At 38.5% G+C, this 18,100-nt stretch overlaps 1 pseudogene across 1 annotated transcript; it reads right to left on the bottom strand.

The window, feature by feature from the left end:
• Positions 1-4,658: 4,658 nt before the first annotated feature.
• On the bottom strand, positions 4,659-11,763 carry LOC103343645 (putative disease resistance RPP13-like protein 1 pseudogene; annotated as a pseudogene). The gene is made up of 7 exons (XR_016127235.1): positions 7,713-11,763; positions 6,664-6,893; positions 6,122-6,420; positions 5,694-5,804; positions 5,327-5,444; positions 5,186-5,236; positions 4,659-4,953 (listed from the first exon to the last, which is right to left on the bottom strand). The product of XR_016127235.1 is annotated as a putative disease resistance RPP13-like protein 1 pseudogene (transcript).
• Positions 11,764-18,100: the final 6,337 nt, after the last annotated feature.

Here is an 18,100-nt window from a genome sequence, read left to right as displayed (position 1 = left end):
TGTAAGACAGATTGGAATTTATCTCTTTCGCTGGTCGGAGTCTTTTTGTATACGTGTCATACACGTGTCGCTTTGAGTATCTTTCTTTGCTTAGTCGGTATGCTTTTCTTTTCCTTTTTCTATTTACTCTTTTCTTTTTCTTTAATTCAAGCGTTGTCTGTAAGCAAACAAAAACAAAAATAAAATCCCAAACCAACTTAGAAAAAAAAATACTCTTTTTGTTCAGAACAAAAAAAACTTATGACATGTTTAGGGTCTATTTGGTATCTTATTTAGATTCAATTCTATAAATTGAGAAACAAATTTTAAGTCCAAAGTCATAAAAAACAATTTAGTAGGCTCATTTTTAAAAACTCAAAAACACCCCATTATTAAAAACAAAAAATCATATATAATTTATAGTTTTTTTCTCTCTCTCTCTCCCTCTAGAGATGGCAATAGGCCGGTTAGGGGCCGAGTATGACAATATCAACCCCGTCCCCGCTCACCATCCCTGTCCCCATCCCCGCCCAATCCCAGTTTAGGCTTTTCGGGAATCCCGTCCTCGTCCCCATCGGGGAAGTACCTCATATACCCGCCCCAATCCCCGGTTTTTAATAAGATATTTCTTGTTAAAATAATTTTATAAAGCACAATCACATTATTGTGAAATTTTAAAAACAACCACCACAAGATATTTCTTGTTAAAATAATAACTCAACAAGGCAAAGAAGGAGGACACAATTTCTATCCAAATCTTTAGAAACTTTTTAGTAAGCACAATAAATCCATCTAAGTCTCTAGGGTAACTTTGTTTATTATATTATATTAATATATATATATATATATTGATTATAAATAAATATATTACTTATCGGGCCGGGTTCGAGGATGGGGATAACAATCCCATCCCCGCCCATCCCCAATGGATTTTGCAAATTGGGATCCCGTACCCCCGATTTCCCCCAAAACTCCCCATTAGGGCCGGGGACCCGACACGACGGGTATTATTGCCATCCCTACCCGTCTCCCCATCTCTCGCCTCCCTCTCCCATTTCTATCATTCTCCTTCCACTCTCTCTCTGAGCATGTCTAAACTTTTTTATGGTGTTCATTGAGGATGTCTAATTTTTTTTTTAATTAGAAAAAAGAAGGTGGACTCAATTTGGGTGGGCTAAGGGAATTTGTGTGTGGAAGCTAGGTGTGCCATAGTAGAGAGAGGAGGAAGGGGTAGAGGAAAGAGGAAATGGAGGAAGGGTCTGTGAAGAGAGAAGGGGAATGGATTTCAAGGTGGGCAAAGTTGGTTGGAGCAGTCGGTGACACACAAGGATCGAGGAAGGTGATTTATTTATTTTTTTCAATTTTAATTGTTTAAAAGATATACAATTTTTTTTATAATGAACTTTCCATGTTTGGAATACCCTTGAAAATAGAAAGATTAAAATACCCTTAAAATATATGGAAAATTGGATAATGTTAAAGTCAGACAACAAATCATGAATTTTGAAAAATTAAAGTGACATTTCTCTTAAATTTTTCTTTAAGGTGACAAATTGAAACTGAGGTATAAGTTCAGCTGACATTTCTACAAATTGAACCGAGGTATGATTAGCATTTGTCTTAAAATTGTTGAGCGTTAGCAAGCAAAACATACATTCACTCACGGAAATAAGAAAGAGAAGGTATAAAATAAAGTCAGTGTCAATATATTTCCATGCACAACTACTTTAATTTTTAAGTGCATGTTTATTTACTTGTTAGCGCTCAAAATTTTTAAGAGATGTTATGATCAGTTGTGCATGTAGCATTCTACTTTTAATATCCCAACTCCAAAGTGTCTTCTAATTTGCTTAAGTGGAGGCATAACATTGTGATTGTCATGGGAACAAGGAACAGAAGGGTCATAACAATCTATAAAAACAGAACACGGAAATAATGGTAACATGAGCAGCTTATCCCATAGCATAGACAACCTCAGAAGATTTCATATTGAACTTCAATGAATGACCATTTGCTTGTCAAAATTCTTGAAATGTATGGAAACATTGAATATATGTAACATTCGACGAATAAGCTATAATGTGTAGTGACAGGACCCGCCGGAATTTTCCTCAAAGGCGGATCTCGTCTTGTGCCGACATCATACGATGCCCACTTACTAAAACCCAAGACATTCTACCAAAATTTTGGCGAGTCTCCAGTAAAATGCTCAAACCAACAATAAACAACCCGCAATAATTTACATCAATATACAATCCAACCATAAAGCATGCTTTTAACATACTACAATTCAACACAAAATGGCATCCGGCCTCAAGTAGTAGCCTAACATGGGCAATACAGAGGCGTCTACAGAATTTGTTTACAACAAACAGGGGAGTAGAAAGAATTTATACAGACCCTATTAACAGACGACAAGTTCGGAGCTCGTGACTTGCTCGAATGCCTTCAGGAGCAACTCATGCAGGCAAAGCAGAAAGATGTGAGTGGATGTAAATAAAGTTTCACTTTAAAACAACATAGTAACCCCACCATGTAAAAATAATGCTCTAGCATGCAGTTTCACAATTCAGAAACCAAAACTCAAGCACAAAAATCCCAAAGTCCAAAACATCTCCACATCTCAAGCTCACAACTCATTCCCCAAAATATATGCAACTCTCAACAACCCGTACATACCCACATATAAATATATATATATATATATATCTAGGACTCTAGTATAGTATATATATATACTCCTCTCCATACTAATGTACCGGGAGACAATCCAAGGGGATTGTTACGCAGGATTTCGAACACTAACCCGCGTCGGGATGAGTAGTCCAACCGGGACGGAACTCCATAGCTCACACGCCGCGCCAAGCGACACGTGTAGCTCACAAATCTCATATCAAGTCCTGCCAGACAATATCATCACCCCACCGCATCGCCAACGCGTGTGTGATGATACTCAAGCAATATACATACTCTCCCCCATCGCCAAGCGACACGTATGGAAAGTGTCTCACACCGCATCGCAACGCCATGTGTGAGACCCAATCTCATGGCCTTCCCACCCCACCCTGCCAACGACGTGTGTGGGAAGCCTAGTAACTAGGGAATGGTACTCACCTACCATACTCATACATCTCACAACCATCCATCAAACTCCTATCTTTCCACAATCTCACCACAACAACCTCTCATACTCTATACATAGACAATATAGATAGCCATCCCAAAATCCATATCAACATAATCATCATACTCAAATATATAAGTCTATACTCAAAATATATAGCCAAGATATATAAACATATTCAAATCCATCAACCAAAGGCTTATTAAATCAAAGTCACCATCATTTAAAGTATATGCACAAAACTTTCATAATTAAAAACCATGCATATGCTTAAAACAAAGTCCACTCACAAGTAATCCCAAGCTGCCCGGGTGAGGGTCACTCTGAGTGATCAACCAAGTACCTATTCCAAGATACAAATCCTTGATTAACGACGTATTTCCAAACGGAAATTCACGAAAGGAATTACTTAAATCCCCAAGTTCCGGTGCGCCACGTCCAAAGGAACATCCTAAGGTCCGTTCTGATTGGAATTCGCTTCCCAATCGCACGGTGATCGCGTTTTCCTAAACTTCACATTATTGAATCGGAACATCCGGGCTCCAATTCACGATCCGCGAATTCCTATAGGTTTCTAAGAGTACCTACATCAACATACTTCAATTTGGAAACGATCCAACGGTCGAACTTATCGAACCCGGATAACGCACAATATGCGTAAATCCGCTCGATAGTCAAACGATATCCAAATTGAGATCCGCTAATCCTACGCTCGTGTGACAGCCTAAGGATCTCAACAGACGAAAAACAACTTCACCCACCTTGCCCACGCGCCACCACACGCCGCAAAGGCGCGTGTGTAGAGAGATTTCGGTGACGGAAAATCTCCAAACCAACGCTCACCCTTCCAATCCTAGATACTACTCGAAGAAAGGAGCAACTTTTTCAACTACGGCAACATCCAAATCGGACGGCAAGTGGCGGAATTTCAAATTGAAATCCGGCCAAAACCTAGGTTTCAAATTCACCCAAACTTCAAATTCGATCCAAACCTACCCCAAAATCAGCTAGAGCATCGAAAGGATTGAAACATACCACACTCGACGGAAAAGCGGCGAATCGCCGCTTGTGATGAAAATCGGGTGAAAAAATCGAACCCGTTTGGAATCGGGTTTTCCGCGGAAATGGGGTGGGTTATGATCGGAGCTTCAAGGTGAGTCGAGCGGAGTGCGCTCTTCCGTTTAATCGTGAGATTCAAGAGAGAGAAAGAGAGAATCGGAGAGAGAAACGGAGAGAGAGAGAGTGTAGGGAGGAGAGAGAGAGAGTGAGGTGAAAATAGTAAAAATCTGATTTTTACTAAACCTTCGAAAATTTACTGCTCGCCACCGAACAAGTTTTGATCGCCAAAGCGTTAAATCTCCGATTCAGCCTACCGCTTTGTCTACGGTTTCGTCTCAGTACCACCTACGCAACCACACCACTCACGGTCCCAAAATCTTCCCGGATAAGAAAGTGACCAAAATCACCCTTAACCCAGGAGTAATTTAATATTTTCCCTTAATTAAATTAAATAGGAAAATAAACGGGGTCGGGGTGTTACATGTAGAGACAAAGCTTTTGTTGGAAACAACAATCAGTATCAAACTGGCTGTCCTTGAAGAATTCATAGACAAAGCTATAATCTTTCAATGCGGGACAAGAGGAAATTGAACTTCAACAATACGAGCTTTAACATCAGTTTATCATCAGTTTAACGTTGTTTTTCTTGCAAGAAAACCAAACAAAGACGTGCCCCCAGTGTTTAACATCAGTTTATCTTGTTTGAGATGAAGAATTCTTCATCAACACAGAGAGCTTTTCCATGTGGTCAGATCAGATGAAGGCTGCCCCTCCAAACACAAATGAACTATCTGCAGGACAAGATAGCTCTGATCAAAGAGCTAATAGAAAGCATATAATAAGGATGTTAAGTTTATTGCTGTCGTTAAGTATCCGTTTACTAAAAAACATGTGCCCCTTCCACTGCCGTCAAGGGACCTTGTAAATTATCAAAAAGAATAAGATGGATGGTTCCGAGCAACGGTCTAATGCAAAGAATATAAACAAAGGTGCCAACTTTCAAATATAAAAAAGCAAACTTACTTTTCTTTTTCGATTTCACTAAGGTCAATTGGCAAACCTCCCCAAAATCATCTGCAAGATCATGTGATGATGGTCAGTAATGAGTAATCCTGTAAGCTTCGTAATACAAGGAACAGAGATTGTGAGAGAGTGGAGCAATACCTTGGAGAGATCTCAGCCCTATGTTTTCTGCTACAGCTTTCATTCTTTCTCGAAATCTTCAACTTCAACACATCAAAGCATGCATTTCTCGAGTTTGTTGGAAGATGATAAGGTCATTCTACCATAAAAGAGCATGCAATGCGCTTTAGTTTTCTTCCGTTGTAAATTTAAATAGAGTGTAAAATTGTTATTCCCTAAGAATTAACAAGTGAAAGAAGGAGGGCTTCCATTGGGAATCTTACGCAGAGAGTCTAGAGATACAACAAAGAAAAAAAAATTCTAATGAAATGGAACTGTAGTTCGATTAATTGCAGCAAGCAAACCTTTCGGATGTGAAAGGCACAGAAAAGGACCAACAGAATTTTACCTTCATGTGTTTTCTCATACTTTTGTTCCTCATCAGATTTTGAAAAGCCAGTGAGGATTTCAACTCGATTGCTTTCCATTTTCATGCATATCTCAGCTCAACAAGATACTCCTAAGTTCAAGACATTAAGAATTGGATCATTAGATTCATCATAGAATATGAACAAACTAATTTCTCTAGTTAACCCCAACTCATGTAGCTTCTGAAAACTAATTTCCAACCAACAAGTATGTACAAGAAAATAGAGATGAAAGAGACTAACTGATACACTAAAAACTTAAAGGGGACGACACTGAAAGATGCATATTCAATTATCAAATGTTATAAACAATGGCATGGCAATTAGGTACATTTATATGAATCCAATTTGTGCTTTGTTTTGAATTTGAATCATAAATATCTAGTTGTGCAATACTTTCTTAACATACCTGAAAAGTTTTTGAATTGGAAATGGCGTCGTATCAAATAGGAGCACAAACAGGAACTTTGTCTCTAGTAACGAGAACAGACCTGGGCATCCATCATATATTTCTAATTCCATGTTACAAGTAGTACTGGCCCTTTCATCATGTAGAACCCCACACCACACCCGGACGACAAGCTAAGTCTTTCAAGCAAGTAAGATGAGAAGGCAAGCTTCCTCTTAGCTTCAGACTCTTGTCTAAAGTCGGGTCCTTGAGATGAGGAAAATCTGGACACCGGCCTTCTGGTCTTCATTCCTCCCACTCTGGCAAATGAGTAAATCAGATGAGAAGGCATGGATGTTATCTATTACAACAACGGGGAAGCAAAATAAATCAGGGAGAGTGCAGACAAATTGTTTGTTTATTGCCCAGTATCTCAAATTTGTGGTATGTATTATTCAGGAAGGCTGGAGTGAGTTGGCTAACATCAGAAGGGGAAGGAAACTCATAAATGACGTTTTCATAAGTTATTACGTTGGGAAAGGACTTTTATGATGAAAGATTACCTAATCATGAATGGGCAGTGATGCTTGTTATGTTAGATTGAGATCTGTTTACCGCATTGTCCAAATGCTGGTCTCTTGCTAGAGCTCCACCTTGAGAACATTTCCTTCCCCTTCTTTGCCGCAATTTGTTTGTAGAAATACAAACATCCATATACAATGGTAAACTCTCCTCGGGCATGGTTGCCTACACAAGTTGCTTTGACCTCCAAACATGGGAAAGTTTCTCAAGTCTGCAAGTACACATCCAACATTTCAAGTCTCATCAAATAGAACTTTGTAGCTGAAGGAATGATTTGTGGGATGGAAAAAAAATATCATTTGCAGATAAGATATTATATGCATATCTACACAATCATATAGAACAAGCTACTAGTACTAGATAATGAAGCAGCAGCTGGACCAGGGAGATGGGGAAAAGGAAAGTTGCCTCCTTTGAACCATGCGACTAGTATAATTTTTGAAGAAGAATGGGATGAATGAACACTTTTCAAAAATTGTATGAAGGAAGATGGCATATGTAGGTTTTTATACTACTTGAATAAATTTACCATGTCAATCTTTTCAGTTGAACAAAACCATTTGGTATGTATGTACATGGCAGTATGTAAGATTTTTTTTTTTTTTTAAAGTGCTAGAAAGTACACCTCCAGATCTTCCACAAAAAGATCTAATTGCGACTTTCGATTTGACACGTACTTTCATTAGAAGGAAAAAAAAAACATTACAAAACAGGGGACAAGTTAACACAATCTCAAAACAGAGATTAAACATCCTAACAATACATGAACGAAATTTAAACAGAGTGGGCTGAACAAATGAATATGAATTAAATAAAAAAAAATGTGCTGAACAGTAGAGAGCGAGCATGATCTGGGAAGAAGCATTCGATGCAACTGCAAAGGTTAATTGGATGCAAAATTGATGGCAAATTTGGGGCAATTGACATAAAAATTGTTAAAATGTGTATTTCGGTTTATTTGGATAGTGAATTTCAGTTTATGTATTAAATTAGAAGAAAAGCAGTTAAAGCGGTTATTTGAAGTACATACCTGACCAGAGTTTGTTTGTCTCTATGTGAGAGAGAGAGAGGTGGTATCATCATATGATGACTTCATCATTTATCCGGATGCAAGGAATGTGAGATATGCTGGCCCAATGATCTTGTCCCGTCTTATTCTGATACCTTTTCTCCAGGGCAGAACAATTGTTGATTCTCAGAAAAGAAAGAGATGGCGGTAGACCCTCTTCTGGCAGGAATTGGAGACTCGGACAGTCATTAATATAGAGTTTTTGAAGAGAAGTGAGGTGTTGAAGGGCCTCTCCTGGCAGGAATTCCAAACTTTTACACTCAGTAATAGATAGACTTCGAAGAAAAGTAAGGTGTGCAAGTCCCTTTCCATCCAAAGATTTCAGAGTTGTTAATGAATATATGCTGAGAGCGTGAAGAGTGGTAGGGAGCAGCTGTTGCTTGAGCAACGTCTCCAAGATTTCATCACTTCCCCTGCCACCAATTCTAAATTCTTCAAGGGAGACAAGTGCTTGCAGACCCCAGTTACAGTAGTCTCCCACTGATGAAGATGAAGCCCTCAGTCTCTCACAATTCTCAATTGTAAAATATCGGAGGTTGGAAGGCAAACCCCCATCCTCTGCAATTGACTCCAGATTTGGAAGATCCCTTATTTCCAAATATCGAAGGGCCGAGAGGGTGTGAATGCGTTCAGGTAATGACTTCAACTTGTCGCATCTATTAACTTGCAGCGAAGTCAGTTTTGGGGTGGGCAATCCTCCCTTGGGGAAAACACACCAGATTTGGACAGCCTGAGATACATAAATGATTGAGATGACTGAGATTCTCGACCGCTCCTTCTTCTTCAATCAAGCAAAGCAATTCCAGATTCTCACAATTCACAATAGTAAGTGTCGTCAATTTGGGAAAAATGCCCAAAGGGAAGGACCTCATTGAATCACAGCTATTACGTATCTCCAAATAGTCGAGTGATGTTAATTTGGCCAACATCTCTTGAGGTAGGAATTCTAATCTCCTACAATTGAATATTTCAAGTGATGTCAACGAAGTGGGTAGGCCATCTTCAGGGAACGACGTCAGCGTTGGACAATTCCAGAGAGTCAATCTTTGAAGACGATTGATGTTGGGCAAGCACTGTATGTCATTAAAATCTAGAATGTAAAGTCGGGATAGGAGCTTTGTCTCTAGTAATGATAACAGACCTGTTTGGCATCCATCTTCTATTTTCAATCTTTCAAGAGAATTGTAGTTGAGACTAGTACTAGTACTAGTAGTAGCAGTGGCCCTTTGATCATGTAAAACCCCACACCCCTTCACGATAAGGTTCTTCAAGCAAGGCAGATCACAAGGCAAGCTTCCTCTTAGCTTTGGACACTTTTTTAGAATCAGCTCCTGGAGACGAGGAAAGTCTGGACCTCCACTTCCACTTGGTACCCACTCCTCCCACTCTGCCATCTCCTCAAACTCCAGCCTCTCCAGCGATTGAAATGGCTGAAATGGCTGACCATACAACTCAGGACCTAACGTCCTAAGAAATTTCATCTCACATATGAAGAGCTCCTTAAGAGCAGGTAGCTGTCCAAGCGGTGGCAACTCGAAGCAATAATGACAGCCTACAAGGCGCATAACTTTTATTTTATTGAAGGCAGAGTCTCCCAACCAGTTTGGGAAGCTGGTCCCGCCATAAAGTGTGACGGTCAATTTCTCCAAATTCATGCAAGGTTGGAGCTTGTCAATTACATCTTTCACCTTTTCGGAATGATCGGCATCTTTGGAGCCCCATGCCAACTCTAACTCCTTGAGATCTTGTTTGTTCTTCAAATTAGCTTGCAAGGCATCCCTACCATCAACCACATTATTAAGCTTCAAAATTGAAAGCTTTCCTCCAAGATGGGACAACTCCCCCAATTCGCCAATAGTCGACCCAGTAGATTTCCCCACAACAAAAGTAGTCAATGTTCTCAAACTTTTTAGTCTACCCATTTGCACCGGCATCTCTTCAATTTGAGTTCCACTACAATCAAGATGCCTCAAATTAATCAATTTTCTCATGTCTGCAGGCAATTCAAAAAGAGACCAACAACTTGCCAATAGTAAAGTTTGTAGACTATAAAGAGTGCAAACTATAGAAGGTAACCTTTTGATTCCAGTATTAGAGAGATTCAAGTAACGCAAATGAATGAGGTTACCAATAGAATTGGGTAACTCAACAATATTATCATATTCTGACAATGTTAGCACCCGTAAACATGTTAAATTTGGCAATAACTCGTGTAAAACCCTTTTACTTACATAACACGGATATTGTAATCTTAGAGGTAGGAAGGTTCGCAAATTCTTAACCTCATATAATGGCTCAAATTTCGCAGCACAATCAAATTGCCCTCTAGCATACGACAAATGCCGAACTCTTTTCAAAACTTCATGTGATTCGCCTCCTTCCCATCTCAAACAGGATTCCCTAGCCACAGACATAGCTAAGTCATTGATGAGATCATGCATTGTGAACTTTGATTTCATATATCTTGATTTTTGAAAAAATGATCGTGATAATAAGTCATCAAAGTATTTCTTAGTGAGCCCTTCCATTCTTTTCTCACTCTCAGCTTGTGGAATTAAACTTTCTGCCACCCAAAGTAGAACAATATCTTCCTTTCGGAATTCATAGCCCTTCGGAAAAATTGAGCAATAAGCAAAACATCGTTTTAAATGAGTTGGGAGATAATGGTAACTCAATCTTAGAGCTGGAATTGTATTACATTTTTCAGGAGGCAGCTCCCAAATATTGCTGTTTAGTATGCTATTCCATTCCTCATAATTTGTGTTGAAACGCAAGAGGCCTCCAAGTGTTTCCGCAGCTAAAGGTAAACCATTGCACTTAGTAGCAATTTTCTTACCAACTTCTTCCAGGTCCAGACGTGCACTCGAGTTTCCATTTTCAAAGGCATGTTTTGAAAGTAACAACCAGCAATCCTCATCGGACAGCTGTTTCAAAAAGTGAATCGGAACAGTGCGTATGCGGGCTGCAACACTTTCATTACGTGTTGTCACGATGACCCAACTTCCACTTGCCCCGGATGCAAAAGGACGTTGCAAGACACTCAAATCACCATAGTTCTCATTCCAAAGGTCATCCAACACAAATAAAAATTTCTTGCCCTTTATTTGTTGTCCTAGCTCAACTTGAAGAAAACTCAGGTCTTTATTATCGTAAGCTTTTGAACTGACTGACTCAAGTAGGGTTTTAGTTACCCTAGTAACATCGAAATCTTCCGAAACATAAGCCCAAGTTCTAAGATTAAAATGCTCTTTCACTTTGTCATCATTATAAAGGAGCTGAGCGAGGGTTGTCTTGCCAACCCCGCCCATTCCCACTACGGTGATGACAGATACGTCCTTGTTGCTTGCTTCATCAGATAACAAGAGGTTCATCAGCTTTTCTTTATCTCCATCCCTACCGTACACGCAAGATTCATCCACCAAGGAAGTTGTTGGAGTTCTTTGAGAAACCTTCCCCCCAACAACACCTTCTCTCAGGCCAAGCACATCCTTTTGTTTTGCGAGGTGTTCTAATCTATCAAACAACTCTTGAATCCTACCATTCATGCCTTGATAAAAAGGATTAAGAGAAGTAGAGAGGAAGTTCCACACCTGAGTTTTGACGGTTCGATATTCAGCTTCCACCTTGCATCGCAGAACTTCAGCATTGATCTCATCCAGAAGGTCATCCGCATCAAAGACAGCATCTTGAAGCTTATCAAGCCACTCTTTCACGTAGCTGTTCAGGAATTGCTTCTCCTCCGCGTCATTAAGCACCGTATTAAGGCTCAACAACGTTATCTCCAGTTTCTTCACAAGCGACTCGTCCAGTTTCTTTCTCCGGAACAAGTCCACGAACTCGCTGGAACCAATCTTGTCAAACAGCACCTGCACGGAGGCAGAGAGAATAGCCTCTCCAACCAAAGCCATGTTTCGATTCTTTGCAAGGATTTGGACTTGAGTTCAGATTTGAAGCAAGTTTTGCAGCGAAGGATTAGGCTGGTGAGAAGTTGAGATTTATGTTGCTCTCAGTATCATTGACTCTGGAGTCTTCGCGTGAGAATATATTATTGCAAAAAGACAAGTGCGTTTGTATCGTGGGGAACCCACACGGTTAGACTCATCATAAAGCCGTCGTCCATTATTGTGTCCTAAGATTTTTGGTAAATAAAGCTTTTAGGCTTAATTTTTGATATACCCTGAAAGTCCATTTTTGACATCAATTTATTAATTTTGAAATCTATATATAAACTCAAATTCTAATTAAAGATATAAAACATCATAATATTCCTACATATTTACAGTATTTGCCACTAGACTTCAAATAAGTCAACTGGATAATTTTCAAGCATGTCATTAAGTCCCTTATTTTTAATTAATATTTCCTCATTTATAGCATATCAATGACTTCGATTTTCTTTTGGCATTCCCTCTAATCCCTGAAATTTCGACTAAAAAAAAAAATTTGGGTTGATGTTTATTTACTTGGAGTTGGGAGTCGTCGAGTGAAATTATTACTGCCTAAAACTTTTGGACTTTTGTTAGACATCCTCAATTAGGGCTGCACACGGGTCGGGTCGGACCGATTATGGGCCCAAACTGCACGCCGAACCGGGCCTTGTCGGCAGGCCCAAATGCAAAACCGTGGACCTCTTTTTTAGGCCCATTTTCGAGTTTGGTCGAAACCCGAATGTGTCGGGCCGGGTTGGTTCGGTTCGGGTATTTGCCGAGGCCCAACAAAAGCAACAGTTTTAGGGCTTTTTTTTATTTTTTATATTCCAGTTTTCTAGCCCATTAAGTTTTTTGGTCAGATTTTTCAACAATTCCAGTTTTTCTAGTTTTGACAGTTCCTGTACAACAATTCCAGTTTTTCCAGTTTTGATAGTTCCTGTACAGTTTTTCCAGAATCTCCAACTCTGCATATCTAAAATTTTCATCATTCAAATACTTCAAAAAACCTTAAAACCATAGCAAATCATCATCCACCACACGTCCAAATACAAAAATTAATATTATACAGTCCATAGCAAATTGTGAGAGTAATCTCAATCACAATTTGCAAAGTTCTAACGAAAATCCAAATAAAAACAAATAAATGTCCATTACATATACACATACAATTCCATGAGTTGTTTCATATTCAAATCAAATTTGCACCTCTGCACAAAGAAAGAAAAAATAGTTAGTAAACATATGAATTAATAACACAAAGAAACTACAAATTATGATTAATGTAGAAAAGAAAGAAAACCTTTTTCCATTTTTTCCAAAGCTTGGTAGAAATCTAACTCATCCAATGCGGGTTCTTTGTAGTAGCTAAACTCCTCCGCCCTTAACCAATCACTACAACAAATCAATGCCTCCACGGTTTTTGGAGTTAATGAACTCCTAAAGGGATCTACAACTCTCTTTCCCGTGCTAAAAGAACATTCCGAAGCCACAGTTGATGCTTGGACAGTAAATACATCTTTTGCAACATTGGAAAGTATTGGAAATTTTGTAGCATTCTCCTTCCACCAATCAAGCAATTTGAACTCATCATCGGTAAGATTCACGGGAGGTTCCAAAAGGTATTTATCAATCTCATTTCTTATCTCAACAACATCCTTATCTCTCCTTGACTTCAAGAACTTTTGTAACCTTGATGATTTAGTAGCATCATTGTTCACATGCAATGATCCTTCACTCTCTACATTACCACGAAATACTTGGGCAGCAGTTGGATTTTGCTTTCTATAGTAATCATACAAGTTGTGTAAAAGTGTCTTGATCTCCAATGACATGTCATTAACCCCATTTTCATCGGACACCAAGTCACCCAAGCAAAATTCCACATACTCCATCTTGTATCGAGGATCTAGAATAACCGCCACAAAGAATAACTTGTTGATGTTATTCACATTTCCCCAATATTTATCAAACTTTTTCTTCATCATTGTTGCTATTTTGCACATAACAACATCATCAACATTCATCATTGTGTCTATCTCCTCCAAAAAAGAACATATCTCATGGAGTGGGGCATTAGAAGACACGGTTTTTGATGCACTAAACCTCAAAGTAGCATCATAAAACTTCTTCAAAAATTTGACAAATACCTTTGTATTATCCCAATCCAAAGAAGTTGGAGGCCCAACTCTTTTCTTCTTTTCCTTACCATGAACTTCATACTCCTCAAAGTACCCCAAAAAATTTGGGTCATCCTCCTCCATCCTCTCAAAACCTTTTTGGAGCTTCAAAGCACTCTCCAACATCATGTAAGTTGAATTCCATCTTGTGCACACATCTAAAGGAACCATGGTTCTAGTATCAACCTTCTCCATCTCCAAACAAGCCCTAAACTTCTCTAACCGTTGGGATGACCCCCTAATGTACTTAGCACAATTGCGAATACTCTCAATAGATTGATGAATTTCTTTTATTCCATCGGTTACAATCAAGTTTGTAATATGTGCACAACACCTCACATGCAACAAACTACCATCACCTATGAGTGAATTCCACTTTTCTAACCTCTTCTTCATGTAGCTAATACATCCATCATTAGATGAAGCATTATCAACCGATATGGTGAAGACTTTGTCTATTCCCCATCCATTCAAACATGCCTCCACAAGCCTACCAATTGTATCCCCCTTATGATTAGGAATGACACAAAAATTAAGGATTCTCTTATGCAAGACCCAATCATCATCAATGAAGTGGGCGGTGAGAACCATGTAATTGATATTTTGAATGGACGTCCAAGTGTCGGTGGTAAGAGAGACTCTTTGTGCATTATGTGTTAAGACACTCTTGATTTTAGCTTTCTCCTCTTGATAGAGATCCCACACATCTCTAGCAATTGTTGTACGAGATGGCAAATCAAATCTAGGTTGTGCCTCCTTCATAAATTCACGAAACCCAATACCTTCCACATGACTAAACGGAAGCTCATCCCGAATAATCATCTTAACACATGCAATTCTACATCTCTCTTTACTAAATGCATGTGCTACTAGGTTACCCCCTTTCGCTTGGCCCTCAAATGAAAGGACTTTTTGTCTTTTCTCATGTCTCAATGGAGAACTCTTACATTGACTTCTCAAATGGTGCCACAAAGTGGATGTACCATTCCTTTTACCATCACATGCATAGTCCTTTTTACAATACTTACATATGCATCTAGCCTCACTAGTTTCATCCTCACACTTTATCTTTGTGAAATGATCTCAAACCCCCGAAGCTTTCTTACAAGGCTTTCGTTTTCCTAAAGTGCTAGGGGCTGATTTTGGAAGGGCTGATTTTGGAGGGGCTGATTGTGAAGGGTCTAATTGTGGAGGGGCTAATGGTGGAAGGGCTAATGGTGGTGGTGGGTTAGTTGAAACAGGGGTTTCAGATTCTGCTTCCATTAAATTAATAATACCCTACAAAATACAAATATTTGGTGCTTTAATAACCAAAAACAATAAGCATGTAATCAATATTGCATATCTGCCAAAGCAGCAACCAAAATACAAATATCACATTATTATTCAATGATGCAATTTTCCAAAATGCAAAATGAAATCACAAAAAACAAATAAAACAACAACTGAAAATAACAAATAAATCAAATAGCAACAAAAAATCACTTCTGTCCCAAAATCAATTCTATGATCCTAGATATTACTAGAAATCATAACAACACCAAAAATAAATTGAACAAAAACAGAAAATAACAAATAAATCAAATAGCAACAAAAAATCACTTATGTCCCAAAATCAATTCTATGATCCTAGATATTACTAGAAATCACAACAACACCAGAATTAAATCAAACAACAACAGAGTTAGATCAGAGAAATTACCTAGAGCAAGCCAATCGTTTCCTTCCTATGATCCCAAAATCAATTCTGTCCACCAAGCCAATCGTTTCCTTCCTATGATTCCAAAATCATTTCTGTCCACCAAAAATCACAACAATGTCAGATTAGATAAATAGAATTAACAAAAATTGTCAAATCCCTAACATTTTAATTAGGGTTTACACATTAATACCACTGAGAGAGAGCGAGAGAGACGGAGATAGAGCCGCTGACAGAGAGCGAGAGTGGTGAGAGAGAGAGAGAGAGATAGCGAACTGGTTGAGGGAGACGAGAGTCAAAGCGGGTGAGAGAGAGAGAGTGGTGAGAGACTGAGTGGTGAGAGATTGGGTGAGAAAAATCGGCGAGAGAGAGAGAGAGAGAGAGAGAAAGCGGGTGAGAAGGAAGAGAAGAGACAGAGCATAGAGTGATTGAGAGAGGCAGAGCCGAGATTGATTGAGAGAGGCAACGGCGAGAGTGAGTCTGAGAGGAGAAGAGCCGAAATGGAGAAAAAAATCGAAGCAAAGTTTTAGGTTTCCGTTCGATCCGGTGTAACGTAGCGTAGGAAATGCCTTCATCTCGACGAATCATCGTTGACACGCGTATTTTTTTTTTAATAATATAATTAAAATACTCGGTCCGGTTTGGTTTTCGGCGGGTTGTAGCCAATTAAAACCGGTCCAACCCGGTTCATGGCTGGTTCGGCCGGTTTTTTTACCGATTCTTCAAGTTTTCATGTAAAAACCGAACCAAACCACCTTTGGCGGTCCGGTTTGGGCGGTTCGGTCGGGTTTTCGGTAATAATGCCCACCCCTATCCTCAATGAACAAAAAAACAAATGCTTTTGTAACATGGGGGAACCCACACGGTCAGGCTCATCATAATTCATAAAGCTGTCGTCCATTATTGAGGAGCATGAATTATAAAAAGAAAAGTTACCATCTGTTAGAAGATTTTTGGTAAATAAAGCTTTTATTTTTATGAACTTTATCAAAAGTGATTTGAGTAGGTTGGTCATTGTGTTAATGGAGTGATTGACTAGGCTGGTCATTGTAGTGGGAACTCATACGTCAAAAATGACTGAAATGTTTGAATACAACACAAAACTATCAAGGTACGGGGTATGAAACTTGAGACTATTAGTTTAGAAGTCAAGACATTTTTCCACTAAACTAGACCCAGTTAACGTTTTGTTATGAAGCAAACGTTAGATTTCAGTTTAATAGGTATAATGCCACGTGTCTTAATACCTGACAAGTGACACGTGATATTTCAATACAACTGTATAATTTCTCTAGTACATTAATCTCCTCATATATCTGCTCTCCCTCGTGGATTGTCCTTTTGTTTATATTTAATACCAACTAATTTTTATATGGTCATGGTTTCAAGTTCTTCCTTTTGTTTATATTTAATACCAACTACTTTTTATTATTGCTTTTATGTCTACACTTTATTCAAAAATTGAAATAAAAAATATTAAAATCATTTATAACTCCTTAAAGCAAGGAGTATGGTTAAAATAACTTTATAATATGTTTAGTTAAATTTAACTATAAAATAAAAAGCATGATTGTTGATGCTCCTAAGCCCGATCATTTTCAGTTTAATAGGTTATAATACTACATGTCTTGATACCTGGCAGGTGCCAGGTGGTATTCCAGTATCACTGACATTAATCACCTCATATATCTGCTCTCCCTCGTGGATTGTCCCAAGAATGCAGCTAAAACTTTCTTTTTGAAGCAAAAGGAAGTTCATCTCGTAATCTTAAGCTAATTCTTAATCTTCTGAATGCATACAATTAGAAATGAGATGATTAAGCTAATTTATATCTGCTCTAAGCTAATTAAGATTACAAGATGAACTTCCTTTTGCTTCCTTTTGCTTCAAAAGGAAAAGATGAAGTTACAAATTCAAGACGGGGAAAACCACAGGGCTCCGCTACAATGATAGCCCCAGTGCTTCAAAGACTATTTTAGAACCGTACCTGGGCTATTTTTAAAAACAGAGGAAATAACACGAGCCATAAAACTCTCTCTGTAACATCCTCTACTGTCATAGCTAATGAACGGAAAAAGGATTCCCTCATCAAACCCGGGTTGGGGAAAACGTTGACAGGAGAAGTCATCCTGTAAGTGACTGCGGCGGAATGCAAAAACATATGACAGAAACAAAACATTTTATCCACAACACAGGCTTTCCTGCTTCCTCATTATTTCAGCTGTCCCTTTGTACAAAAAGGAGCTGTGAACTAGAAGGATGCTGAAAAACACAGTTGTTTGGTTTTGGATTATCCTCAGCTGCTCTCTGGAGCTTTATCTGTAATATAGTAACATTTAAACATTAGACTTACAAAGATATATATATATATATATATATATATGGCATAAATTGAAAAATAATAATAATAATCATGCAGTTTTTTGGTCAATGAAATACACCTCTAAGGACAAACAAATAAATAAAGTGAAGAAAGAAATAACTGAAATAACATCACAATTTCTTCTCTTCTTGGATAAATATTGTTTCATATCCAATTTAAGC

This window comes from Prunus mume, linkage group LG5 (assembly GCF_029339155.1).
Source record: "Prunus mume cultivar Tortuosa linkage group LG5, ASM2933915v1, whole genome shotgun sequence".
NCBI lineage: Eukaryota > Viridiplantae > Streptophyta > Magnoliopsida > Rosales > Rosaceae > Prunus > Prunus mume.
This window is presented reverse-complemented; position numbering and strand designations above follow the sequence as displayed.